The 27,753-nt window shown below is 40.6% G+C and overlaps 1 long non-coding RNA gene, 1 other non-coding gene and 1 pseudogene across 2 annotated transcripts in view; 2 read left to right on the top strand and 1 right to left on the bottom strand.

Moving 5' to 3' along the window:
• LOC144581712 (uncharacterized) overlaps positions 1 to 27,753 on the top strand; it is a 122,136-nt gene that overhangs the window by 11,792 nt on the left and 82,591 nt on the right. The window lies entirely within an intron of this gene.
• Positions 11,114 to 11,220, bottom strand: LOC118152550 (U6 spliceosomal RNA). The gene has a single exon (XR_004741302.1). It is a non-coding gene; the product is annotated as a U6 spliceosomal RNA (small nuclear RNA).
• LOC108590769 (large ribosomal subunit protein eL27 pseudogene) lies at positions 24,857 to 25,449 on the top strand (annotated as a pseudogene).

Raw genomic sequence — 27,753 nt, 5'->3', positions numbered from 1 at the left:
GGTGTTTCCCTGGTGCTGCTGGTGCAGGCCCTGTCTTGTCGCCCTGCCTCTCAAAATTAAGAAAATCAAGTACTTTCTGCTCATAGTTAGAGAAACAGATGCCAGATCACTCAGTATCAAGAAATATAAGAATGATGTGAAATATTCTTCTTATATTTACAATAGCAAAGACCTGGAACCAACCCAAATGCCCATTGATGATAGACTGGACAGTGAAAATGTGGCACATACACACCATGGAATATTATGCAGTCATCAAAAACCACGAGTTCGTGTCCTTTGTAGGGACATGGATGAACCTGTAAACCATCATTCTCAGCAAACTGACACAAGAACAGAAAATCAAACACCGCATGTTCACTCACTCATAGGCAGGTGTTGAACAATGAGAACACATGGACACAGGGAGGGGAGCATCACACACTGGGGTCTGTTGGGGGAAAATAGGGGAGGGACAGCGGGGGGTGAGGAGTTGGGGAGAGATACCATGGGAAGAAATGCCAGATATAGGTGATGGGGAGGAAGGCAGCAAATCACACTGCCACATGCGTACCTATGCAACAATCTTGCATGTTCTTCACATATACCCCAAAACCTAAAATGCAATTAAAAAAAAAGAATAATGTGAAGTTACAAGTTCATCGCAACAGATACCTTTATCCCTTGGTCATCACAGACAAAGAGAAGGCAGAGAAACTAAAGCAGCTCCTGGCCCCAGTTTTGGCCGTGAAAGAGCTGGAATAAACCGGCACAATGATTTAACTGTATGAAAACTCGTTTTAATTCAAACAACAAAATTAATTATTTTAATTAAAGGGGTGAAAAAACTCCTCGTTTTCTAATTGATTCAGTCAGCCAATCACCTGGTGGAATCTGGTTTGGGTTATATTGTTGGGTTAGTTCGTGTAACTCAGTGTTCTGGATTTGATCAGGAAATCTACCAGGCGTGTGGCTTTTCAATAGTGGAAATCTTGTTGGCAGAAAAAAATCCTCAGCACACGGAGTGATTCAAGCGCACTTTGGTAATTTGCTCTTGTTTTACCCCCTTTGCTATGTCCGCATTCCACACGAATCCATCACTTCTCTCTGAGTTTTGTGCTGCTCAGGACTGACGCTCTTAACACCCACCCAGTAGGGGCAACCTCCGCTTCTCAAACTCACAGAACCTATTGTTCTGTCCCTCTCTTACCCAGCGCTGTCACCGAAGCTTTTACCTCCAGCCCGGGGAAGGGAAATGGCTCCCCAGAGAGCCATTTCTCATGGTCATAAATGTTCTGTTTTACTGAGTTCCATCAACGTTCACCAAACACCAAAGCAAAACAATCGTTCTCTATGCGTTCTTTTTTTTTTCTATAAGTGTATACACCGCCCATTAAACCGCATAAGCTATTTGTGTATGTGGGATGGGTAAGCTGGAAGCCATGTCAGCATCTGTACACTAATCATTTGTGTGTTGTGGAGCCTGTTTTCTTGTCTTTCAGTAAGGGAGTAAGACATCTTTGTGCCTGGCTGAACCCACCAAATTCGCAGGCTTCATGTAGATACTATAACTGTGTATGTGTTTGGATTTTCATTAATCACTCTTTTCCAGTTTTCTCCCTTGGTGTCCTAGGTGTGTTGATTCTAATTGCTTCACTCATTTAAGCATCTCCCCAGACTGTAATAGATGAGTTAGCTGCCCAAGCCTGCTGCTGGCTTTCCCCTCTCCCCTTCTCATTTGCTTCCACACCCAAATTAACCGGAAACATTCATTGCTCATGAATGACGTTGGGATTCTTCTCTGTGGAATCCAGGAAGACATAAAAGGCAGTCTGTCTTTATGTTACCATCAACTCCTGCTTTCATCATCTTTGTTCTATTATATGCTCTCTGCTGACTTACTTGAGAGAAGAAGCAAATGTTACCCCACCTTCCCAGAGCACGAAGGGGTGTTACTGGGCGATCTTAAGACCATCTACTATGTAAGACACCTAAAACAAACCAAAACAGACAGACACACACACACACACACACACACACACACACACACACACACACACACACACACAAGGCCAAACAAAACAGTTTGCATATCCTTTCTTGTTTCTCAAACCTCATTTGCTGAATAGCATATTTAATAAAGCACATACCACTTATTTTATCTGGCAGTATTTAATGTAATTACTTACACACAAAGGAAGGCCCAAACATTTAGCCACAGAGGTCATCGCATAAGGGAAGAGGGTTTGTAATAATGGTTTGTAATCAACGTTTAGATTTTAAGAGATGCCTCGTTAACCAAAACAAAGGTCTTATTAACTCCTTTGCCGTCCTAAATAATTATTTTCGAATTGACTGAACGAACACCCAATTAAAGTGATAATTTATTAGGGTCATGCATTAGCTGAAAAGAAAAGAGAAAAAAAGAAAAGCTATACCAGAAGCTAGGAATTACCAAAGGCCGATCTTGTATGAGTTAGTATATGGTATCTTTTAAGCAGGCTGATGACAATCTTTTCCTTTATATATTAAAGATAAACAATTTAGACATAGTTCCCGCCTGGCTACCTTGATCTTAATTGCAGGAAAAGAGTGTAGAAACACAGATTTAAAAACAGCAGCAGCAATAAAACAAAAAACGTAGGCAGTGCCAAGATGCATAAAGAGAGAATAGTTTTAAATATCGCACTGAACTTAGTTTTCCTCCAGCTGATCCATAAGGCCTGGTATACCACGTCATTCCAAGAAATGCCAAGTCTTTGTAGAGTTTTGCTCTGGATGCTATCAGAAATGTCAACTGGTTTGACCAAAATTGGGTGGTTGTGCGGATTCAGCCATTCTCATAGCAAAAATTGGTAACCTAAGGTTGACAACTAACCCTTTTCTTTTTGAATGAATGAATGAATTAATCAATTAATTTCGTAGACAGGATCTCACGTGCGTTGCTGGGGCTGGAGTGCAGTGGCGCCATCTGGGCTCACTGCAGTGTTGACTGACTTCCTGGGCTCAGGTGATTCTCCCACTTCAGCTTCGAAGTAACTGGGACTACTGGCCTCTGCTACCATGCCCAGATATATATATATATATTTTTTTGTATAGATGGGGTTTTGCCATGTTGCCCAGGCTGGTCTTGAAATCCTAGACTCAAGCTATCTGCCCACCTCAGCCTCTCAAATCGCTGGGATTACAGGCATGAGCCACTGTATCCGACCAACTAAGCTTTTCATAAGGGAGCCTGCAGTTTACAAGTAAATCTCAAATCCAAACTGCTGTCATCTGTTATATTTATATTATTTTACATTTTAAACTTTGATTAGAAATGAGATTTCTAAAATAAAATAATGAACTCTGAGCAACATATTGATTAAATGACTAATATATTAATCATGAGTTTCTTAATTAATAACAAACTTCAGAAGGAAGTTAGAAAAATACCATCTAAATATTTGATGGGATTCTAAATATTTGCAGGCCCATTTGTTTTTATCAAAGCTCACATTTTCCAATATATCTTTTTTTTAATTCATTTTTTTCTTTCTTTCAGCTATTGCTTTTGGGACTTAATAGATTTACCTAATTCTTGCAAAGCTTGATCATGATATTTCACTTCTTTCTATTTAAGACTTCATAAAATACTGAGATGTCCTAGTGGACAGTAATTATTGTAGATAATAAGACAGAGACTGTGTTGGCTGTTCACCAAACCTGGTTCCTCTTTTCTCTGGACCCTACGTGGTTTCCAAGGAACAGTTCCAATTAGAAGTGGCCATGAGACTGAGTCCTGACCGGTGGAGTGTGTACAGCAGTGATGTATGTACTTCTGGTTCTGTCTTCCTATGAGCCTCCCAGGAATGATTATCCACGTGCTTTCTTTTCTCTTCTTCCAGATTAATGCAAATAAGTTTAAGGCCTTTGGAAACAGTTGAAAATGGCAGAGTCACACGATGGAAGGAACCTGGGTCCCAAAACATTACTGCTTGAAAGAACACTTCCAACGAGTCAGGAATACCCATTTAAATGATCCAAGAATACTTTTTTTGTGTTAAAGATTTTTGGGCCTGTAATCCCAGTTCGTTGGGATGCTGCTGTGGGAGGATCAGTTGAGTCCAGGGGTTTAAGACCAGCATGGACATCATAGGCAGACTGTCTCTACAAAAAATTCAAAAAACTAGCCAGGTACAGTGGAGGACACCTGTGATCCCAGCTACTTGGGAGGCCGAGGCAGGGATCACTTGGGCCTGGGAGGTCAAGGCTGTAGTAAGCTTTGATTGCACCATTGCACTCCAGGCTAGGCAACAGAGAGAAACCTGGTTTCAAAAATTAAAAAATATATATATTTTGGTATATATGCATTATACACATATATGTATTACATATACAGTACAAATATATAAAAATATATATGTTATATAATTTCAAAAAATATTATAAATATGCAATTGCAAAAATACAGAAAGCTGTATATAGACATATAAAAGTTTTCTTATTTGGAACAAATAGGTGGAGACATGTCCTCCCCTCCTGCTGCAATAGCTAAAGGTGGCTAGATAATCCTTGTCCCCTCTCTCTGGCAAAAAAGCACAGGCCTGACTCAGCCCATCAGATGTTCCTGCCAGATACTTGAGGAAGTGACGTGCTTAATGATTCTCACTGCTTTGTTTTGAACAAGGACACATGACACCACCTTCATGGAAATGATTTTCCTCTTAGGTTGGAATACAGGTGCTACTTTTGCAGCTCTAAATCCAGCTAGTCCACTTGTGAACATCTCTAGGTGAAGCTTCAGAGAAGTCCTTCTGACATATCCCCTGTATTTCTGCAAAAATATTGTGATGTTTCTGTCAAAATTGGTTTTATGGTGTGTTTAAGCAAACTCAGTTTCTCTCCATTTTCACTGCAGGGCAAACAATAAGCCCTACAGGTTTCTTTTCTTTTGTTTTTCACACACAGTGACTTAGGGCAGTGGTTTGCAGCATGCTTACCATAAAGAATTTCATTTCTAACTTTTTCCCTCTACAGAATCTGTGTGGATTGAAAGATTTTTAATCTACTAAAGGCTGTACAAAGTAGTAATACATTTGCTTTTCCGTATTTTGTTACTTCTCTCCTACTCCTCACCGTGGAATATGCAGGCTAGTTCTAGGGGAGTCAGCACGGCTTTGACGTGTGTTAGTGGGAATTTGAAATTTTGGCAGGCATGGCAAATTTGAATTTTGTTGGACATTTGGAATTGCCAGTCCTGGCTCAATCAGTTTACTTTAATAACATTTATTTTGACAGATAGTGTGTTAAGTGCTGTGAACACAGACATTGGTAAGCTAGGCTTTTCTCTCCAAGAAGTTGTAATCTGGGAGGGGAGATATATACATGAAAACACATATCCAATATGGTATGGCGGTGTTGAGCTCGGGTAAATGTAAGAGGAGAGGGCTTCCTACTCATTTCCTAGGGCTGCTGTATCACATCACTAATAAACCAAGGAGCAGAAATGTATGCTTTCATAGTTCTGGAGACTGAAGTTCAAAATCAAGGTGTCAACAGGGCCACATTCCCCCTGAAATCTCTAGGGAAGCATCCTTCCTTCCATCTTCTAGCCTCTGGTAGCTGCTGGCAATCTCCGGCATTCCTTGGCCTGTAGATGCTTCACTCTGGTCTCCACCCTCATATTCGTATGGCTTTCTCTTCTGTGTGTGTCCAAATTTCCCCTTCCTTATAAGGACACCAGCCACACTGAATTTAGTGCCCACCCTAATCCAATATGAGCTCATCTTAACTTGATTCTGTCTGAAAGTCCTTATTTCCAAATAAGGTCACCTTCACAGTTTCCAGGTAGACATGGATCTGGGGGTTGGTGATCAAAGCAGTATAGGCATTGAGCCCAGATGGAGGCAAGTCAGAAAGATGATCAAAGATATTTCCTAGAAAAGAAGATGGTAGCTGAGCTGCACCTTGAGGGATAAGTGAAAGTTAAAAAAGAAATAAGATGGTTCATCATCTAAATATGTGTGATACATGTAAATAAAGCTAAAAATGCCTTCTCCACACAAAATTCATTGTGTCCTTTATTTTAGTGAAGAGTAGGTTCAGTCTCAAACATTTACTTTGTCTTTTTCCTGTGGCAAAGTCTCCGTCACTGCTCTAATCCAGGCAATCCTCCTGTAGTCTCAGCTGTGAAATATTTACAGTTCATGTGCTAAATATATATCGCATTAACACTTCCTGGTGCAAAAATCTCTCTGTAATCCCAGCCCTTCTGTCCTGGTTCTAACTGTGAACATGGAACACCTGTAGACCTCTTATTTTTATCTAACTTGGGGTCTGGGACTATTTTTGCTCATAAAGAAGTATAAAGGGTCACTGTATTAGGATCAGAACTGACTTCATTTATCCAGTCAGGTAATTCATTAATTCCATAAGCTTTTTCAGTATCAACTATGCGTAAACCACTGTGCTAGGTGTGAGGCAATTAAGAAGATGAATATAAGTCTTGTCCTCAAAAAGTCTGTAGTCCAGGCTGGGTGCAGTGGCTCACACCTGTTATCCCAGTACTTTGGGAGGCTGAAGCAGGAGGATCACCTGGGTTCAGGAGTTCAAAGCTGCAGTAAGCTACGATCATGCCACTGTACTCCAGCCTGAGCAACACAGCAAGATCCTGTCTCTAAATAAAGTCTGCAGTCTAATAAGGGAAAGAAAACAGGTAACACACATCATAGACCATAAAATCCATAGCAAAGGAGACCATGATGACTTTGTTTACGGCTCTATCCCACACATAGTTCAACTTCTGGCTCACAATAATTACTCAAGAAATAGTTACTGAATTGAATAAAAATGTTTAAACATTCTTGGGCAGGAAGAAATATTTCAGATCTTAAATTCCCTGACAGCTGCACTCTGGGAACTTGCCTGTCTAGATCTCTAAAACGTACTTAATTTTTCAGGCCTTGGATTCATTCTCAGCTTTGAAATTTAATATTTAACCTTGTTGGGATCTCTGCTGCCTTGCCTTATTTCTGCTAGAAAGAAGATCCTCATCTATATCTTAGGGTCGGAGTGTAGACGTGCAACTTCCTAGGAACAACCATGTCTCTGATGTGCCTCTTAGAGCTTCCTGCTGTTGGCCTGAGTGAGAGTCACTGTTGGGGCGAATAACATTCTGGATCACGTGATAGAACACATGATGCAGGACCTTTCTCTTTTCTTCAAACTACTACAACTGCTTCCCATATAGTTCTCATCTCATGGAACTCATGAGATATCTGAAGTCATCACCTAATGTTCAAATGTAGTGTTCTGAGGAGTCCTGTAGGGCAGATGGGATAGGAATGTGAAGAGGGTGTTTCCATGTTTTTCTACCCATTTGTCTTAGTCTGTTTTCTGATGCTATAATAGAACACCACAGACTGAGTAGTTTGTAAAGAATAGAAGTTTACTCGGCTCATAGTTCTGGAGCTGGAAAATCCAATAACGAAGGGCTGCATCTGGTGAGGGCCTTCTTGCTGTGTCATATCATGGTGGAAGGGCAAGTGAGCACATGGGACAAAGAGAAATGGAGTCTGGACTTTATCCTTCGATCAGGAGCCCACCCCTGAGGTAATTAACACACTGGCATTAAGCTATTCATGAGTTCAGGATCTTCACAACCTAACCACCTCTTAAGGGCCTTATCACCCAATACTGTTATATAGGCAATGAAATTTTAACATGAGTTTCAGAGGAGACATTCAGGCTACAGGACCGTTCAGTATTTATCTTTCAGTGCAATGCTTGGGATGTAATAGTGCACATTTAAAGTACGAGGTTAGGAAAGTGCCTAAAAGTGGTAGTTTTGAGGATAACAGGAAGTAGACACAGATTCCTTTCTAGTTAACTCAAGGATTTTCTGTTCTCTTTAATGCATATCCTCCTGACTGGAGTGAGGCTTCTAGTTTTACCTCCTACCATGAATGGTTTTCAGATCTTATAAGATCTGTGTAAGACATTCTAATAGGTGGGAAGGAGACAAAAATATCACAGAATAGAAAGGAAGTGATATGCGACTTGTATCAACAAAGCTGGACAACAAAGATAAAATCTGTACATTTTTATCTAAAATGAGCCTTTGTATTATGCAATGATTAAGGTTAAAGAAGACGTAAGAAAGCCTGGGGGAAAACAGGGCCTGTAATATTGTAATAGAGCAGAAAGATGCCAGGCTAGCCCTTTGCATGCTGCTCACCTGCCTGTCAATAGAAAACACTGAAGCTAAGTCAAAACAGACCAGCATTCTGTATACGCATCCCATGAAATGTTTTAGAAGAGAATTTGTTTGCTTTGAAAATATTTTTGCTTTGCCTTTATTGATCACTTTTTCTTCTGAGTTCTTTTTTTTTTTTTTTTAAGAGAACGAGTCTTGCTATGCTGCCCAGGCCAGTTTTGAACTGAAAATATTTTTGCCTTGCCTGTATTGATCACTTTCTCTTGAATTCTCTTTTTTTTTTTTTTAAGAGAAGGGGTCTTGTTATGTTTCCCAGGTTGCTCTTGAACTCCTGAGCTCAAATGATCCTCCACTTCAGCCTTCTGAATACCCGAGACTATAGGAACTCCTCTGCATTTTTGCAGCACTTGCAATCTTTGAGACATAATTTATATGTTCAGGACTGTGTCATATATACTGTTAGCGTTATCTCATCATTTCAATGTGAAAGAGCTTGGGGTGTGTGTGTGTGCATGCGTATGTGTTTGTGCGTGTGTGTGTGTGCGCGCGCGCGTGTGTGTGTGCGTGTGCGTGTGTGTGCGTGTGCGTGTGTGTGTGCGTGTGTGTGTGCGTTTTAAGATGGAGCTTTGCTCTCGTCACCCTGACTGCAGCGCAATGATGTGATCTTGGCTCACTGCAACATCAGTCTCCCTGGTACAAGTGATTCTTCTGTCTAAGCCTCCCGAGTAGCTGGGATTACAGGTGCCCGCCAGCATGGCTGGCTAATTTTTGTATTTTCAGTAGAGACAGGATTTCATCAGGCTGTTAGCCAGGCTGGTCTCAAACTCCTGATCTCATGTGATCCACCCACCTTGGCCTCCCAAAGTGCTGAGATTATAGGTGTGAGCCACTGCACCCAGCCTAGAGCTTGTTTTTTTTTTTTTTAGAACCACTCTATCTTGTAGTGATCATTGTGTTTACTTGTCATCATCTATTCTTTCCCAAATAATTCTGTATACCAACACTCAGCAAACAATTTCTGTAAAGGACATAGTGCATATTTAGGCTTTGCAGGCACATGTCTCTGTTAACAACCACTGTACTGTGTAGTTGTATGAGACAGCAGCGATAGACAATATATAAATGAATGAGTATGACTGTGTTACAATAAAACTTTATTTACAAAAATAGGCTGTGGGCTAGCTTTGGCCTTTGATTGCAGTTTTCTGATTTCTGGTTTCAATCAATGCTAGTCATACCATTTCCCTCAACAGTGACTTGCTCAAAATGACATGTGCATGTGACCTAATCCTGGGTCAAGGAAGCATGAAGAAAATCTGGTGGGGACCTCTGGGAAAGGTTTCCTTAATTCTAAAGAGGCACAGTTAGAGCCTGTCCCTTGTTTTCCTCCGGATCTTGTTGTGGTAGGAGCAGGCACTGTACCAACTACCTGAGGCAGGAGGACAGGCTGAGAGAATCGCCAAGAGGAGAAAGACCCTGACCTATGTTACCTGGAGCCCACTCTGTTCTGGTCTCCAAACTATGGAAATTAATAAAAGTCCTTCTATGTGAGCCATTTAGTCTTTTTTTTTCCTTCCAAGAAAGCATAATAATTGATACCATTTTATTCCTGAAGGAAGATGTTAAAATGATACCACAATGATGGAAGTTGACTTTGGCTCTCTGTGGGGAAAAGTAATATGCTTTGAGTTATATTTCTGATAAAGAATACAGACATGGCATTTTTTTTTCATTTAACTGAAATGATAAAAAAATGCTGTGTCAAATCAGCTATATTTATATAAAGTTTTTATAGTACATATAAACTGATGAATTAGAGCAATATAATTAGCTACTCCAAACTCAAATTAATACACACACACACACACACACACACACACACACACACACACACACATATATACATATATATGTCAAAATTATGAAGATATAAGATTAGGCCTTAACAATATATATATGTGTGTGTGTATATATATATATATGTGTATATATATATGTGTGTATATATATATGTGTATATATATATGTGTGTATATATATATGTGTATATATATATGTGTATATATATGTGTGTGTGTGCACGCGCGTGTGTGTATATGTACATATATATACACACACACACGCGCGTGCACACACACATATATATATACACACACACACACACATATAATGTTAAGGCCTAATCTTATATCTTCATAATTTCTACATTGTTTTTACTGAAGAAAATACAGAAAATACCCATGCAAGTCACTGAATCCATTAGGATTTTTAGGGGATATTTTCACAAGACTCTTTAAAGACACTTTTAAGAAGATTCGGGTTCACATGATAAGTTCTTGAGATATCATTCAGGCCACCTTTCCCTTTTTAATGAATATGCTTCCAGGTACATTTATTTATTCATTTTTTTAAACTACAAAAATCATAAAGGATCAGATGATACAGAAGTATAAAGTAATGGTTCCCCTTTCATGTCCCTGAGGATGCTAATATTCATTTATTTTCTTTTTGATGACCTTGTTGCCAACATAAGCATTAAGTTTCAGAAGGTTTATGAGGTCAAAACCATTTTTGTAATCACACTAAGAGACGATGTATTTTCCTTTTTCATTTGGTTTATGTTTACATTGATGGTGCAAAAGCAATGCTGGTTAACACTGCTGGCATCTTAGCATGAAACAAGGCAGTGGCACCTAACTCTACTAATAGTTATTGCATTCTTCGATGCCATGCACTCATGGGAGTGCAAAGCCAATTTTAATGAATAATGGTCTTGAAAGAATCAATAAAATTAATACTTAGTATTAAAGCTCAGCCTTGAAAATACGTATATATTTTGGTTTTAGAGGAGGAGTTGGGGGTAGGTTTCTCAGTTAGGCAAGTTACCTCACTCATCACAGCTCAGTCTCCATACCCATAAACATTAGAAGAGGAAAGCAAAAGACGGAACTCTGCACAGATTTACATATCATCTTTGTGCAGGGGCCCCGCTGAGCATGTCCGTGTCATTCCAATTTTAGAATGAGTGCTGCTGAAGCAAGCACAGTGTACGTGTTTTTAATATTCTATGACACAAAATGAGAAGCACATATGAAGCACTTCTGCTGTGTACCGAATCATGACAGTTGTCAGAAGGATAAGAAGTTTTGTAGTTATTTGTGTTATGAGCTTAATAAACCTCATTTTTTTTCATAGAATGCCATCTTTACTTGAAAGAATGACTGATGGACTATGGTTATTTGGATTGAATTTTGGCAGGTATTTTCTCTAAAATGAACCATGTGAAACAGTCACTTCAAGGAATGTTGCCAGTGATAAAATATTGAGTTTACAAGTGTAAATATGAGTTTTAGAAAATTTTTATCTGCCACCGTGAGCTTCACAGCTTCTGTCTTAGGCAGTTCAGGCTGCCATAACAAATTGCCATAGATCAGTGCAAACATTTATTTCTCATGGTGCTGGAGGCTGGAAGTCCATGATCAGGGTATTACCATGGCCGGGTTTTTGATGAGGGCTCTCTTCCTGGTTATAGACAATCATCTTCTTGTTGTGTCCTCACATGGTGAAAAGAGGGCTAGCTAGTTTTCTGATCTCTTCCTGTAATGGCACTAATCCCACTTATGAGAGTTTCACCTCATGACCTAACCATCTCCCAAAGACTCCACCTCCAAATACCATCACACTAGGATTCGAATTTGAACATATGAATTTTGGGGAGACACAAACATTCAGTCCATTGTAGCTTCCCAATACTTAGAGACATTTCAGATGAGACCAGAGATATTGTTATTAATAATTGTGATCACAATATGTCAACATTTGTGCAAGATGGATTGATGGATTTTAATGAAATAGGAACCTGAAGTCCACGGATCTGTTTTCAGATACTGCATTGTAAATAAGATTTAAGAAATGAACATTTATCAAATTGTGTTGCATATCAAAGAAGAATCGCATCAATTATCTGCACAATCAGGATCTGGCTGGGGATGGTGGCTCACGTAATCCCAGCACTTTGGGAGGCCAAGGCAGGCAGATCACTTGAGGTCAGGAGTTGCAGACCAGGCTGGCCAACATGTTGAAACCCTGTCTCTACTGAAAATACAAAATTAGCCAGGCGTGGTGGCACGTGCCTGAAATCCCAGCTACTCAGGAGGTTAAGGCAGGAGAATCACTTGAACCCGGGAGGCGGGAGGTTGCCATGAGCCGAGATTGTGCCACTGCACTTTGGCCTGGGCAACAAGAGTGAAACTCTGTCTCAAAAAAAAGAAAAAAAAAAAGACAATCAGGATAGTGGGTCACTCTATCCTACAGTGACCCAACTTACAATAATGCAACTTCTCTTTGTTTTAGTTTGCTCTGGCTTCTCTAGCCAAGCCTATAAACCCAAGGCCATCCCAAGCTGGAATGAGGCATCTGCTGGCCTGATCTGCCCTGCTTTTGAGCATCTTTGTGCTACAGACAAACAAATAAGAACAAAGGGATTACCTGCACAGAGACAGCGCTCCGATCCTGTGACATGGCTATCATTGTCCCAGGAAAGCCTTAGGATCCTAGCTTACCCATTCTCTCCTGTTGAAGAAGGACTGCTTTTCCGTTGAAGTCATTACTTCTGTTTTGCTCTAGCACTTACAGAAAGAACCGACAAGCCTGAAATGACCCTTCTGCGAACAAGGTTTTGTGCCAGGATTTGAAATACCAGAAAAGTTGTGTCCCTAGAAAAGTAACTCTATCCTTAACATCAGCAAAATGAGGATTTATTTTTATTTTTATTTATTTTTGCATTCAGAGAGGAATGACGATGTCATCCATGTCCTTACACACATCTTAATTTGTGGAGTTTTTCTTATTTAACTCTCTTAATTGGATGAAAGTATGCAGCTGCTGATTTATGGATCTCTAGTTGTGCCAGGCATCGTTTTAAATATGCACAGCTGCTCTGCAGTAGTTTAACTTGGCAGATGGCATTAAACCATTGAGTTGTGTCATTTATTTGTATATGCATACAATAGCTTCCTTGTACAGGTTCTTCCAGGGTCTCTACAGGAATGGTTTAGGACCATGCCTTTAAGGAGTCTCAGCGAGTATTCTTCTGGAAGATTTTCAGTTTCCAAAATAAAGAACGAGATAGCATTTTGCGATGTTAAGTTCCCAAGGGAATCACAGAGACAGGCTGAAGTGGAGAGGTTAACAGAGTGAGAGGTCTCCAGTGTACATTTGGGAACTCCAATTTCTGTGGTCATGTAGGCAATGTAGGACGTGTTACTGCTGACAACACTCTCACTTTACTGTAACACCTCTCAGGGAAGCAACTGAAAGAGGCGGGTGATCTAACACAAGTTGTTGCAGGCATAAATAACTCGAGAAGCTCTGCTGACAATAAAAGTCTGGCATTCACAGTAGTGAACAATGTTATCTTCAAATTCAAAGGACCCTGAGATTTGTCACTGTCATCCTTTGTGGTCAAGGATGATACTGTTGACACTGCAGCTATCCTTGTATGCAAGTGTGGCTGAAAATACCCAAATGTGACAGAAGATAAGGCCTTTCTGCAGAGCATACATGATAAATCTTTTTTTGGTGGTTTGTATCTCTTAGCCTCCCAGGGCATAGCTGGCCTTGTCACAAAGTCATCGTGTCTCTATCTGCAGCAGACCCTGCTGCTCTGGCACTGGTCTCTTGGCTCTTGCATTCCGAAAACATTGCTTGGTTTGCTTGAATGTCTTTCTCCTGAATTTTTATGAAGATTACATCTCCTACCTGGTTTGCTCACTATCTCCCGTGCCACCTAGCCAGGAAAGTGTCATACCTCCTTCCCATGCTGTGGCTTCTGTGAGAATTACATTGAAGTGCGCTGTGTTTCTCAATAGCTTCATTCACTGGTGATTTTATTCTGCCATTTGACATTTTTGAGTGTTCTCAACTGGAAAGATCTTAGGTGCTGAGAGAATTTCCCTTGCATGCCCCTTCTTCGTTTTGCCTGTACTAGAATAGGAAAAGCAGAAGAAATAGCTGATATATGCCTCTCCTGTAGGTGGAATAGTAAGACATTATACAGTTTGTTAAAAACAAACAAACAAACAAACAAACAGTTTAAATGAATTAAATCTGTTGGGCCAGGCCCAGTGGCTCACACCTATAATCCTAGCACTTTGGGAGGCTGAGGCAGGTGGATCACGAGGTCAGGAGATCAAGACCAGCCTGGCCAACATGGTGAAACCCCATCTCTACTAAAAATACAAAAATTAGCTGGATGTGGTGGCACATGTCTGTAGTCTCAGCTACTCAGGAAGCTGAGGCAGGAGAATCACTTGAACGTGGGAGGTGAAAATTGCAGTGAGCCAAGATCGTGCCACTGTACTCCAGTCTGGGTGACAGAGCAAGACTCCACCTCAAAAAAAAAAATAATAAAATAAAAACTGTTAAACTGATTAAAAAATTGTTCCATCCATATTAGTCCATTTCACTTTGCTATAAAGACATACCTGAGACTGAGTGATTTATAAAGGAAAGAGGTTTAAATGACTCACAGTTCTGCATAGCTGGGGAGGCCTCAGGAAACTTATAATCATAGTGGAAAGTGAAGGGGAAGCAGGCACGTATTCACAAGGTGGCAGGAAAGAAAGAAAGTGCAGGGTGAAATGCCACTTACAAAACCATCAGATCTCATGAGGACTTGCTCACTATCATAAGAAAAACATAGGGAGAATCGCTCCCATAATCCAATCACCTCCCACCAGGTCCCTCCCTTGACATGTGGGGATTACAATTCCAGATGAGATTTGGGTGGGGACGCAGAGCCAAACCATATCAAGCCTGTACTCCAGATTTTTTTTTAAGGCTGAAAATCCCAAAAGGGTCATCTCTGGAGCCTGATTCTGGGTGTTCTTGAGCCATTGCAAATATCTTAGAGCGCCTTTCTGTGCTAGTGGCTCAGATGACTTGTATTGAGCAGCAATTAGATGACAGCAGGGGGAAGCACTGGGATCTCATGCTGATAACAAGCACTACTGGAAGTTGGTTACTTTGGCTCTTTGGCTTTTTACACGTGGGTTCAGGATGGGGATTACGAAGGATATTAACAGGGTTCCTTGACTGTGCCTTAGCCTTAAAACCTCCTGCAGGAGGAACTGTAGATTCTCTCAGCCTCTCAGATAGAGAAACCCAAAATAGCTTCCTAGCTATTTATCCTCTGAGTAAATTGCCTTATCAGCTCTTCTTTGAGAAGACCCTCAACTGAGGGTAGTTCCACGCACAGCAAAGTTGTAATGAGTATAGCTGAGACATAAGAGGGGTGAGAAGCGAGACACAGTCTGGGTCACTGAGACTCCCTAGAGGGGAAAGGCCCGACTCAGGGCATCCACGAGCAGCAAAGGGATACTGGGAAAAAAAACCCCCACCAGGAGAGAGGAGGGACCTGAAAGTAAGAGGAAGGAGGAGCTAACATTGCCCATATCACAATTTTTGCCTTGCTTTGGTTTGAGGTTATCCAAGATAACCTCAAGGTGCAGATTACAGTATCCCATCTGACATAATTTTTGAAGTTGTTTCTCCAAGGAATGTCTCTGAATCAGCTCTCTCCTTCGTCCTCCAAGGATGCTAGAAATCAGGCACAGATTCCTTAAGATTCAATGTATGCATCAACAGCCTCTGATCTCCTAGTTATCCTGGTTTTTTGAGAAGAATGAAGAGGAAAGGGAATAAGAGTAAGCCGGCATCTAGTATGAGCAATGCTTTGTTTTTCCCGAAACATGGGTGAGGAAACTGAAGTTTAGTCACTGGACAAGGAGCACATAAGAACTAAGTAGCAAAGCTGAAATCGAAACTGACACCCATCTGCTGATGTGAGCAGCTCCACAAGGTAGCTCCATTCAGAAAGCTGCCTGAATTTTATTTCTCAATTCTGTCACAGAACTTTAGGGTTATTTTCAAAAGTTCTAACTTTACCAAGAAGATAGCATGTTCTCCTCATGAAGTTCAAGAGACTATTGACTAAAGAAAGGGCGTCAACTCCATCTCTGATGGCCTATTAAAATAGCAAGGAGTAGTATTGCTACAGTGGAACCATTTTATTTTACTTATTTTTAATTTTTTTTTTTTGGGACAGAGTCTCACTTTTTTGCACAGGCTGAAGTGCACTGGCATGATCTCAGCTCACTGTAATCTCCACCTTCCAGGTTCAAGTGATTCTCGTGGTATTAAATACCACCTCTGCCCATTGGCTTTTTTAAAAGGTACCATGTGAAATTTGCTTATTTGGTTTGTTGAGTCAAAGTAATGCCCTTAACCTCCACTATATGTGTTGAAGAAGAGGTCAGAAGGCAATAGTCACTCTGAGATAGCTATGGGAAGAAGATATATATATATATATATATTTTGAGATGGAGTCTCACTCTGTTGCCCAGGCTGAAGTGCTGTGGTGCAATCTCAGCTCATTAAAACCTCTGCTCCGGGTTCAAGTGATTCTCATGCCTCAGCCTCCCAAGTACCTGGGATTATAGGCACCTGCCACCATACCTGGCTAATTTTTTGTGTTGATAGTAGAGATGGGATTTTACCATGTTGGTCACCCTGGTCTTGAACTCCTGATCTCAGGTGATCCGCTCATCTCAGCCTCTGAAAGCACTGAGATTATGGGCATGAGCTGCCTCACCTGGTCGCAAGGAGATATTAATAAGTTTGGGTTGATAGGCCTCCAAGAGTTTACTGATTTTAAGGATGCCATCCCTCTAAAATTAACGTATACCCAATATGTTATCCCATTTAGTTTCCTTCCTTTTTCATTGAATTTCTAAGTGTTGGGAGTCACGTATTCATGACATGAGACATAATGGGGCCCTTTCCACTTTACAAAGCTCTTCCTCATTAACTGTGCCATGAAATCTCAAGGAAGCCCAGGGAGAGAGTCAAAGCCTGAGTTATCATTCTGAGTCTATCAGGTGAAGAAGCAGCAACAAGAAAAGCACATGGTCTCCTGAAGGTACCGTAATTAGTAAATGGGAGAGCTAGGACTAGAATCCAGAACTCTATTGCTATTAGCATTATCCCACCTTGCTCTCTTCTCTGTAGTACAAAAAGCATTTATTAAGAATCACACTTGGCCAAGCATGGTGGCACATGCTTGAATCCCAGCACTTTGAGAGGCCGAAGCAGGTGGATCACCGGAAGTCAGGAGCTGGAGACCATGGTGAAACCCTGTCTTTACAAAAAATACAAAAAATTAGCTGGGTGTGGTGCCTGTAATCCCAGTTACTCAGGAGGCTGAGGCAGGAGAATCACTTGAACCCAGGAGGCAGAGGTTGCTTTGAGCTGAGTTTGTGCCATTGCACTCCAGCCTGGGTGACAATAGCAAGATTCCACCTCAAGAAAAAAAAAAATCACACTTTTATTTAGAGCAGCCTGATGAGCAGCAATGGCCATTTGAAGCTGAAATCTCAGACAGTGGAGCTGATGGGGTGTGAACACCTCTTGCCTTAGATTGGAGTTGGTCCTAAGGAATTAAATCATGACTGAACATATGACTGGGGTACAAGAAAAGGACACCAAGGTTGGAAGCTAGGTCCAGCCTGATTTTTGGCAGTGCTGGTGTGCTGTAGTTTAAATGTGTATAACTCTACAAAATGCTTACATTGGAACTTAATATCCAACTTTAGTCGTTCATACTAATAATGTTAGAGGTCTTTTGGGAAATTATTAAGTCAGAAGTGTTTCATTATCATAAATATGATTAGTGACCTTATAAAAGAGGCTTCAGAGAGCTGCCTGGTCCTCTTTTCCTTCCATTTCTTCCACCACGTGACGACACAGCATTCCTCCTCTCTGGAGGATGCAGTGACAAGGCACCATTCTGGAAACAGAGAGACCTCACTGTTTGTGGGCACCTTGGTCTTGGACTGTGAGAGATAAATTTCTATAATATATAAATTACTCAGTATTAAGTATTTTGTTATAGCTGCACAAATGGACTGAAACATGGTAGAACTCAATGCTCTAAAGCATTTTCCAAATACCTGTAAAATATTTTTTGACATAATAAGACTTTGTGTTCAAAAGGTAGAAAAATATCTGGAAAAGCCATTCTTCATTGTGTTGATACAAAATATTCTTAAGACACATTATGCACGTGTAAGTTTGAATCACTCATAACATAGAATTTAATCCAATGATTTTAAATGGGTTTTCTCTTGGACTCTATGGTCACAAATGTGGATTGATAGTAGTCCTCACTTTTTAATGTTTTTAAGTATCAAAAAGACATAAGATGGCATCTCTCTAAGGAAATGCATTTGATGACATACTCTATTCTCAATGAAAATTGGGTCTGTGTATTAGTCAGGAGTAAGTTCACTATATACAGACAATCCAAAGTAACAGGTGTTAAAAGACAACTGAAGTGTATTTTTTCTCATGTAAAAGAGGTTAGGAGATAGTCTGTTAAAGCCTGTCATGGTGGCTTCATGGTATCAGGGGCTCACGCTCTCTTATCTTGTTACTCCACTATGCAAGGATTCTACTTTCAAATTTGCCTCGTGGTCCAACGTGGTTGCTAGAGTGCCAACAATTAAATCTGTATCCCAGGCAATAAAAAGGAAAAGGGGGCAAGAAGGAAATGCTCTCACTTCAACTTTCACTTAAATCTTATTAGCTAGAACCCAGTAATATAAACTACAAGGCAGGCTGAAGAATATACATTTGACCCTTAAACAAGCATTAGGGGGGTTAAACCCCCATGCAGTCAAAAATCAGCATATAACCTGACTCTCCCAAAACCAACTTGTTGACTGGAAGCCTTACTGATAACATAAATGTTTGATTAACACATACCTCATATGCTATATGTATTATGTACTGTATTCTCACAGAAAAATAAGCTAGAAAAAAGAAAATGTTATTAAGAAAATCATAAGGATGCTGGGGGGGGGGGTGGTTCATGCCTATAATCCCAGCACTTTGGAAGGCCAAGGTGGGTGGATTACTTGAGGTCAGGAGTTAGAGACCCGGCTGGCTGACATGGTGAAAACCTCATCTCTACTAAAAAATACAAAAATTAGCCAGGCGTGGTGGCAGGCACCTGTGGCCCAGCTACTCAAGAGGCTGGAACCCAGGAGGTGGAGGTTGTAGTGAACTGAGATCGTGCCACTGTACTCCAGGCTGGGTGACAGAGTGAGACACCATCTCACAAAAAAAAAGAAAGAAAGAAAATCATGAGGAAATGTATTTACTATTTATTGAATGGAAGTGGATTATCAGAGAGGTCTTTATCCTTGTTATCATCATGTTGAGTGAGCTGAGGGGGAGGAGAAGCAAGAGGAGGATGCGAGGGGTTGATCTTACTGTTTCAGGGGTGGCAGAGACAGAAGAAAATCCACATATAAGTGGACCTATGCAGTACAAACATGGGTTGTTCAAGGGCCGACTGTATTATTATTGCTAACCATAATGCACTCAATTAAAAAAAATCAGTATTATTTTACTAAGGAAAAATGCAGAATTAGTATTTAGAGGCAATTAGGCATCGCTGCCACAGTTCCGCTCTCAGACCCATTTCCTGGATTTTGTTCCCTGTGTCCCTCACACTCACTCCTTTCCTACTCTCTCTTGCATATGTATATTTTTTTTAAAGACTCAATTGCTCAAAAGCCAGGGCCATGCAGAGCAGAAAGGATGAGTATGGATCAAAACCGAGTCAAACTCGAGAGTTTGTTGCTATGATGATTTTTATCTTATTATAAGTATCATTTGGATAATCATCAATAAAACTTATTGTATACTTCAAATACATAAGGAAAATATCAGAGATGTTAAGAAATACAATACAGGTTCTGTGTCTCATCTCTGACTTTCTCATTAGTGAAGCTGAACTATGGAAAGATAATGACAGGAACTGTGAAAAGTCCGAGATTTTACCCTACAGTGTCATGGATGCTGGCAGAAGACACAGGACCCCTGGGTCACACATAAAAGCCTTTATTACAGCCATAGCAATAGTCACAGTGCCAACTTTTTCTTGTGCCAGTTCCCCAGGCCCCAATTCCCACCAGGGAATGGTGTCAGATGGTCATTTGACACCAACACATAAAGTAGGTTGCATTATAGGAGAGAAACCTGGAGACTAAGGAACCCATATCTTAATGGGTAGCAGGCATGCCTGCCCTTTTCTTCAGAGACAGACGTAGTTTTCATATTTTAAGGCTATCCCCTGTATAAACATCCTCATAAACATAGTCCAGAATAGATGCAGTCAGTATCTCTGCTGGCAAGAGGTGCAGAGACATGGGGAACCCGTGGACGTAAGGCAGTACAATCATGCATCACTTAATGACAGAGATGCTGTGAGAAATGTGTCATGACGTGATTGTGTTACTGTGCAAACATCATAGAATGCACTTACACAAACCTAGATGGTGAAGTCCACTACACAACTAGGCTATATAGTATAGCCTATTGCTCCTACACCACAAACCTGTCAGTGTGTTACTGAGCTGAATACTCCTGGCAACTGCAACACATAGTATTCGTCTATCTAAACATATCTAAACATAGAAAAGGTACAGTAAAGAGTATGGTGTGATCATCTTATGAGACCACTGTCATATATGCAGTCCGTCATTGACTAAAACATTATATGGTGCATGACTACGTACACCAAGTACGTAGTCTACACAACTACCAGAAACACTAAATATGATGAGCATTCCCCTCTAAGTAAGAGGTGAGCTGTCAGGTGCTGTGGGGCCGAGGCAGGTGGATCACCAGAGGTCAGGAGTTTGGGACCAGACTGGCCAACATGGCGAAACCCTGTCTCTACTAAAAATACAAAAAAGTTGGCTGGGCATGGTTGCATGCACCTGTAGTCCCAGCTACACAGGAGGCTGACGCAGAAGAATCACTTAAACCCAGGAAGCAGAGGTTGCAGTGAGCTGAGATCGCACCATTGCACTCTAGCCTGGGTAACAGAGTGAGACTCCATCTCAAAAAAAAAAAAAAAAAAAATGTGAGCACTGCAAGTTGTGCGATCTGGGAAAGCAGTTGGACTTTGAAGGGAAGGTAGAACCTGGGCCGGGGAAGATGGAGATTGCTTTTACTTATGCGAGTAGATGTGAAGACAGACATATGGTGATGTATTTGAAAACCTACAAAAGACAAGTTTGGTGAAAGGGAAAGTTCATTTAGGAAAGCTGAGGGAGGTTGGGATAGGTCTCTGGAGGGTCTGGAGAGCCTTCCTTGCTATAACGAGGAGGAATAGTAGCAGTGCTAACGGGCAACATGGCAGAGGATGGGCCGGAGTGGAGGAGGTTAGGGGCAAGGCAAGGAGACGAAGGAAAGGTATTGCAGAGGTCTGAGCATGAAGTGTGGAATAACTGAATTTTTTCCACATGGGATATATACCTACATTTACTCAATTTTATTTTCTTCACTAAAGTGTACCAAGGCAAACTTGGTAGGTAATTTGGTATGCTTGAGGATTGATTTATAGTATCATTAATAAGTCTATTACCTTAAGTGGCACTTCATAGCCTTTCTCATCCAAGAGGGTGTCATCCACATGTGTGTAGAGCTGGATTCTGACATATATTTCATGATCGGGCACTTCCCTAAAGGTGTTAGGGGTCAGGACTAGGGAAGCTCATGGGCGTAACTTTCTGGCCAGGTTAAGGGAGAGCTTCGGTGTGGGGCAGACTGATAGAAATTACACCCATTGCACATAGAAGACCAGTTAAACTACCAGGTTCAATGTGATAAAGCTAGTATAAAGGATACATCCTCAAGGAAACCTAGGGTACTAACAAGCAAATGGCTTAAACAGAGGAGCCCTTGATAAAGTAAGTGCTAAATAACTATTTCGTTAACCTTAGGATTGGAGGTTGGAATTCTGTGTTCTATAGTGTTTTCTCATTATTCTTATGTAATAGTCCTGGCTCCTTGGTTGTAAGAAATGTGGACAAGTCTCACACCTGCCTCTCCAAAAATGAATAAAGTGACACCCTAAATATTCCCCAGGCTTGTATCACCCTCTGGGGACCTCCCATAATCCTGGGTCCTCAGCGGTTCTATGGTGAGGCCACTAGATCACCATAGAAGGCTTTGGAAGACCACCATGTAAGCAAACCCCTAAATATTTTTAACAGACCCAAGATTGACAGGAGTCAAACTTTATATATTAAGGGGGTATTGAAAACACAGCTATTTCCAATAATTCATTATGCACATGCTCATAAACACATTATACTTGTCACAGGACATATACCTGTAGTGTACTTTCCACCGAGGACTAAATAACACTTACCTAATGAGAAGGCTGGTGTTGTTTTTTGATGTCAAGTACCCCAAGGTTTTGGCAGTGAAGGGCCGTCACAGTTGGTAGTCTTTTTAATGGAAGTCCCTGGCCATTGGCTGCCTATGGTATGTCAGTTGCAGGTTGGGAACCCCTGCACTTGGTGCAGGAGCAATTTCCCCCATGGCCTTACTCAGATCCATCATTAGACAGTTTCCTGAAAGTGAGCCTAGAGGTGTGCATAGTGGCCAGTGTAAGCTTCAGGGAGAATTGGAGTGAATATTGCAGACTCATGTCAAGAAAAGCAATTATCTGTCACAAGTGAAGAAAGCAGTCAAAGTGCCAGTGTACTGAAGGAAAGTGTGCCCAAAGCATTGTCTTTGGGATACCACACATTATAAAGGAATATATATATTTTGAGTGTACAGAGGAGAGATACATTCAGAATAGGTTAGTAAGGTGACCCAAACTATGTCACATTGGGAGCTGTTGAAGGAACAGGATGCATGTGGAAACACCTGGGAGGCCATGATAGTTGCCCTCAAATATTTTGAGGGTTGTCAAGAGGAAGATTTTCCCAGGAGCAGGGTAGGCAGAAATCAACGAAAAAGAATGGAAGACACACACACACATACACACACAGGGAGAGAGAGAGAGAGAGATTTATAACAGAGAGGGGGTCAAGGAGAATCCGTTCTAATAGCACTTTTCAGAAATGGAACAGATATCTTGAGAGATACTGACTTATCTGTCACTTGAGACATTCAAGCCTTGACATTACAACCACATGGAAAGAAAAGAACATTGCAATGGAACGCAAGCAGCTGATCGTGGAACCAAGTGACTTTAATTTTCAACCCTAGGACTATGATTCTAGGTACAGAGAACTTGAATTTTAAGTAGAGTATCCTTGTGAAACCCCTACAACTTGGATTGAAAATATATACTGAATTAAAATCAATATGGTAGTAAGTTTCTCTGTAATGATCAGGAAATGTGCCAAAGTATATTTTAACATTCAGTTGCAAATAATTATGTAAGCTGATTTTGTATCAGTGAATCTGAAGTTCTGATTTGGTCTTAGAAAATTATACTACACCCCAAGCCTGCTTCTAGGAAGTTACCTTTTCTGTTTTTAGCATTTGATCTGGTTGTCTGTCATCACCTGCATACACACACGAATGCTGCTATAAAGAGCATTTTAGATTACTTTATCACTTTTTTAACTCTCAAACTTTTTGTTATATAATGTCCATCTATTTGTAACATCTCTTGTTGAAAATCACCGATGTTTCAGGTAGAAACACTGTATTTCCAGCACTGTTGAGGCAAATCTGTGTATATCAACCTGCTGATAATATGTAAAAAATTAGGTAGAAATTAGAGAAAACCACTGTAAAGTTGACCAAAAAAAGTAGAAAGAGTAGGAAAAGTTGCTCTGCTCCAAAGAGATAGAATTGAAAGGGTTTTTGCTTGGTGTCCTAGAAGATAGCTTCCCTTCCTTGTGCTTCATCAAGTAGAGGAGATGAGAGAAGCAGGTATCAGAGTCCCTGTCTCCTGGGACTCTCAGCTTGCCTAGAGACTGGTTCACTGTCCTTGTTTGCCTTATGGTCAACAGTTAGCTTTGCATCTCAGTGGAGCTATGAAAGGGCTCAGAAAGGTTCTGCACTCCTCCACATCAAAGGCCAGAAAGAGATAGAAGAGAATTAGGAGCAAATACATTTTTTTCCTTGCCACCCAAACTAGCATCAAAAAATGCTGAAGGTTGGGGTGGCCTGAGCACCTCCATGACCCATGGTGCTTAACAAAACATCTTCAGAAAAAAGCGTACCAGGGTAGAGGGGACTCTTCCATAAAGCATAGCCATGCCCTCCCTGCACAAGCACTGAGGAGTGAAGTATTTAGGAGTCTTGTGGGAAAACTCAACAAATTCTGAAGACAGAAAGGCACACAGTAAATGGTGTTCTGTTACGGTGCTGATAATGCTGATGACACTCAGAAGCAAAGAAAAAGAGGATGTTCTCACATTTCAGAGGATTCGTGAAATAGAGCCAATTCCTTGTGTTTCTTTGTTCTAGAAAGAAAATCTTTTTTCGTCTCTGTTTTCAATATAGAGGCAAAGAATTGGGCAACCATCTTTATCAATTAAAAGCTTAATTGATCCCTGCAGCCTGGCTGTTGTGCAGACAATCTCCTACTGGCTTCCCTGAGAGGCGACCATCCTCCCAGATGTGGGCTAGCAAGCTGGCACTCAGTGACTGTGAAATTGCCTTGAAACCAGTGCCTAGATATTCTTTTCTTACGCCACTTTCAACTTAGGTTTGATCTATGAGACCTTGACAATTTTAGTACTTTTGGCATATCTGTATGCTTTAAGAAGGTAACCATAGGAAGTGTCCTTCTCTCCTTTTTGCTGTCGGCCTGAGTGGTTGCTGCTGAAATGGGCAAGTTCATGAAGCTTGGGAAGGTGGTGCTTGTTTTGGCTGGATGCTACTCTGGATACAAAGCCATCATCACGAAGAACATTGATGATGGCACCTCAGATCGCCTCTATAGCCATGCTTTGGTGGCTGGAATTGACCACCATACCCGCAAAGTGATAGCTGCCATGGGCAAGAAGAAGATTGCCGAGAGGTCAAAGATCAAGTCTTTTGTGAAAGTTTATAACTACAATCGCCTAATGCCCACAGGGTACTCTGTGGAATCCCCATGGACAACACTGTCGTCAATAAGGATGTCTTCAGAGATCCTGCTCTGAAACACAAGGCCCGATGAGAGGCCGAGGTCAAGTTTGAAGAGCGATACAAGACAGGTAAGAGCAAGTGGTTCTTCCAGAAGCTGCACTTTCAGATGCTTTGTTTTGGTCATTAGGAAAAAAAAAGGTAACCATAATCTTACCGCCAGCTAAGGAGTGTATGACAGTCATATGTACACTACCTGGAGAGCTTGATTCATAGGTGCCGCTCAGCCTGTATTGGTGTCCTGTTGTTCCTTCCCCCTAGGCCCTGCACCCCACCCCAGCATTCTCCCCATTTCTCCCTGTTTTCTTGTTCCCTGAGAGCATTCTATTGGTATGAGGACTGTCTATGTCTTCAAGTGCAGGAAGAACTGTGGGTTTCTCTGGATTCTAGGGGTATCTGTAGGGCATGAGGCCACTCCCAGACAGAGCTTTGCTGGGCTATGAATGGAAGACCTCTGAGTTCCTCTGAAAGGAGGATGAGAAGTTCTAGATCCCTAACTGCCTTCAGGGTACCCAGGACTGACTGAAATGATCCAAGCTCAGAAATAGAATGCTCACCTGTAGGGCCATAGGGGCTTGAGGCAAAACAGGGTGAGTCCAGCCATCCTCATGATGTCTGAGGAGAATTTAGGAGCACAAAAATTAGTCCAGTCAGTGATTTTGAAAGCAAAAATCAGATTAATAATGACTAACTGTTTAGTCCTGCAGTTGCTCTACAGAAATATAATGCAAATCACATATGTAATTTTAAATGTTCTAGTAACCACATCAAAAATGATAAAAAGAAACAGATGAAGTTAATTTTAATATTATATTTTATTTAACCCAACATATCTAAAATATTATTACTTCCTTCCAGACAAGTAAAAGCTGAGGGAATTTGTCACCACTAGACTGATCTTACAGGAAATGCTCAAAGGAGTTCTGCATCTGGAAGTGAAAAGATGGTAATGACCATCATGAAAACCCATATGAGTATTAAACTCACTGGTAAAGCACATACACAAAGGTGAAAGAGATAAGGATGAAAACTGATCACTACTGAAAATCATCACATCACTATGATAAATAATAAGAGAGGAAGAAAGGAACAAAGGATATATAAAACAACCAGGTAACAATTAACAAAATAAGAGGAATAACTCATTATTATCAATAATACCTTGAATATGAACAGCTTAAATTTCCCACTTAAAAGATATAGACTGGCTGAATGGATTAAGAGAATAAAAACATGACCCAACTACGTACTGCCCACAAGAAACTCGCTTCACTTGTAAAGACACACATAGACCAAAAGTGAATGAATGGAAAAGATTCTGCACAGACAGAAACAAAAAATAAATGGGAGTGCTATACTTACATCACATAAAATAGACTTTATAGGCAAGAACTGTTAAAAGAGGAAAGGTTATTATGTAATGATAAAAGGATCAATTCAGCAAAAGGATACAACAATTGTAAACAAATACACACTCAACACAGGAATACACAGATTCATAAAGTAAATATTATTAGATCTAAAGGGAGATATAGACTCCAATACAGTAATAGTTAGGCACTTTAGCACCCTGTTCTCAAAATTGCATTGATCATCTAGAAAGAAAATCAGCAAAGCAACACTGTATTTCAGTTGTATTTCAAATGCACCCAACAGACATTTACAGAACACTTCATCCAACAGCTGCAGAATGTGCATTCTTTTCATCAGCACATGAAACTTTCTCCAGGATAGACCATATGTTAGGCCACAAAACAAGTCTTAATGTATTTTAAATAATCAAAATTGTATCAAGTTTCTTTCCTGAGTACAGTGGAATAAAACTAGAAATCACTAACAAGAGGAACTCTTGAAACTGAACAAATGCATGAAAAGTAAATAACACGCTCCTTAGTAAACAATGGGTCAACAAAGAAATTAAAAAGGACATTTAAAAGCTTCTTGAAATGAATGAAAATGAAAACACAACATACCCAAATTTATGAGTTACAGCAAAAGACGGTCTAAGGAGGAAGTTTATAGAAATAAACACCTACTTCATAAAAGTAGGGAGATGTCAAATAAACAGCCTAATGTGGGAGGTAAAAAACGTTCATCTCAAGGAGATAGAAAGTCGGATGATGATTAGCAGAGGCTGGAAAGGGGGTTAGGAGGTCAAAAAGAGGTGAGTTAATGGGTACAAAAGTACGGTGAGGTAAAGAAGCAAGTTCTGGTGTTTGACAGCAAACAGGGTATCTGTGGTTTACAATTTATTGTAACAGACAGAAGATTTGAAATGTTTCCAACACAAAAAAATAATAAATGTGTGAGGTGACTGATATCCTAATTACTCTGATTTGATCATTACACATTATATTCATGTAACAAAATATCATATATGGAGGCAGGGCAAGATGGCGGAACAGAAGGCTCTATCTGTCATTCCCTCCCCTTAAGCTTCCACCCCGTTGCAAGGACACCAAGTTAAGAATGATCTACATCAAAAAAAAAAAATACCTTCTTAAGAACCAAAATGCAGGTGAGCACCCATAGTACTTGGTTTTAACTTCTTATTGCTGAAA

The sequence above is a fragment of the Callithrix jacchus genome, chromosome 3 (genome assembly GCF_049354715.1).
Source record: "Callithrix jacchus isolate 240 chromosome 3, calJac240_pri, whole genome shotgun sequence".
NCBI lineage: Eukaryota > Metazoa > Chordata > Mammalia > Primates > Cebidae > Callithrix > Callithrix jacchus.
This window is presented reverse-complemented; position numbering and strand designations above follow the sequence as displayed.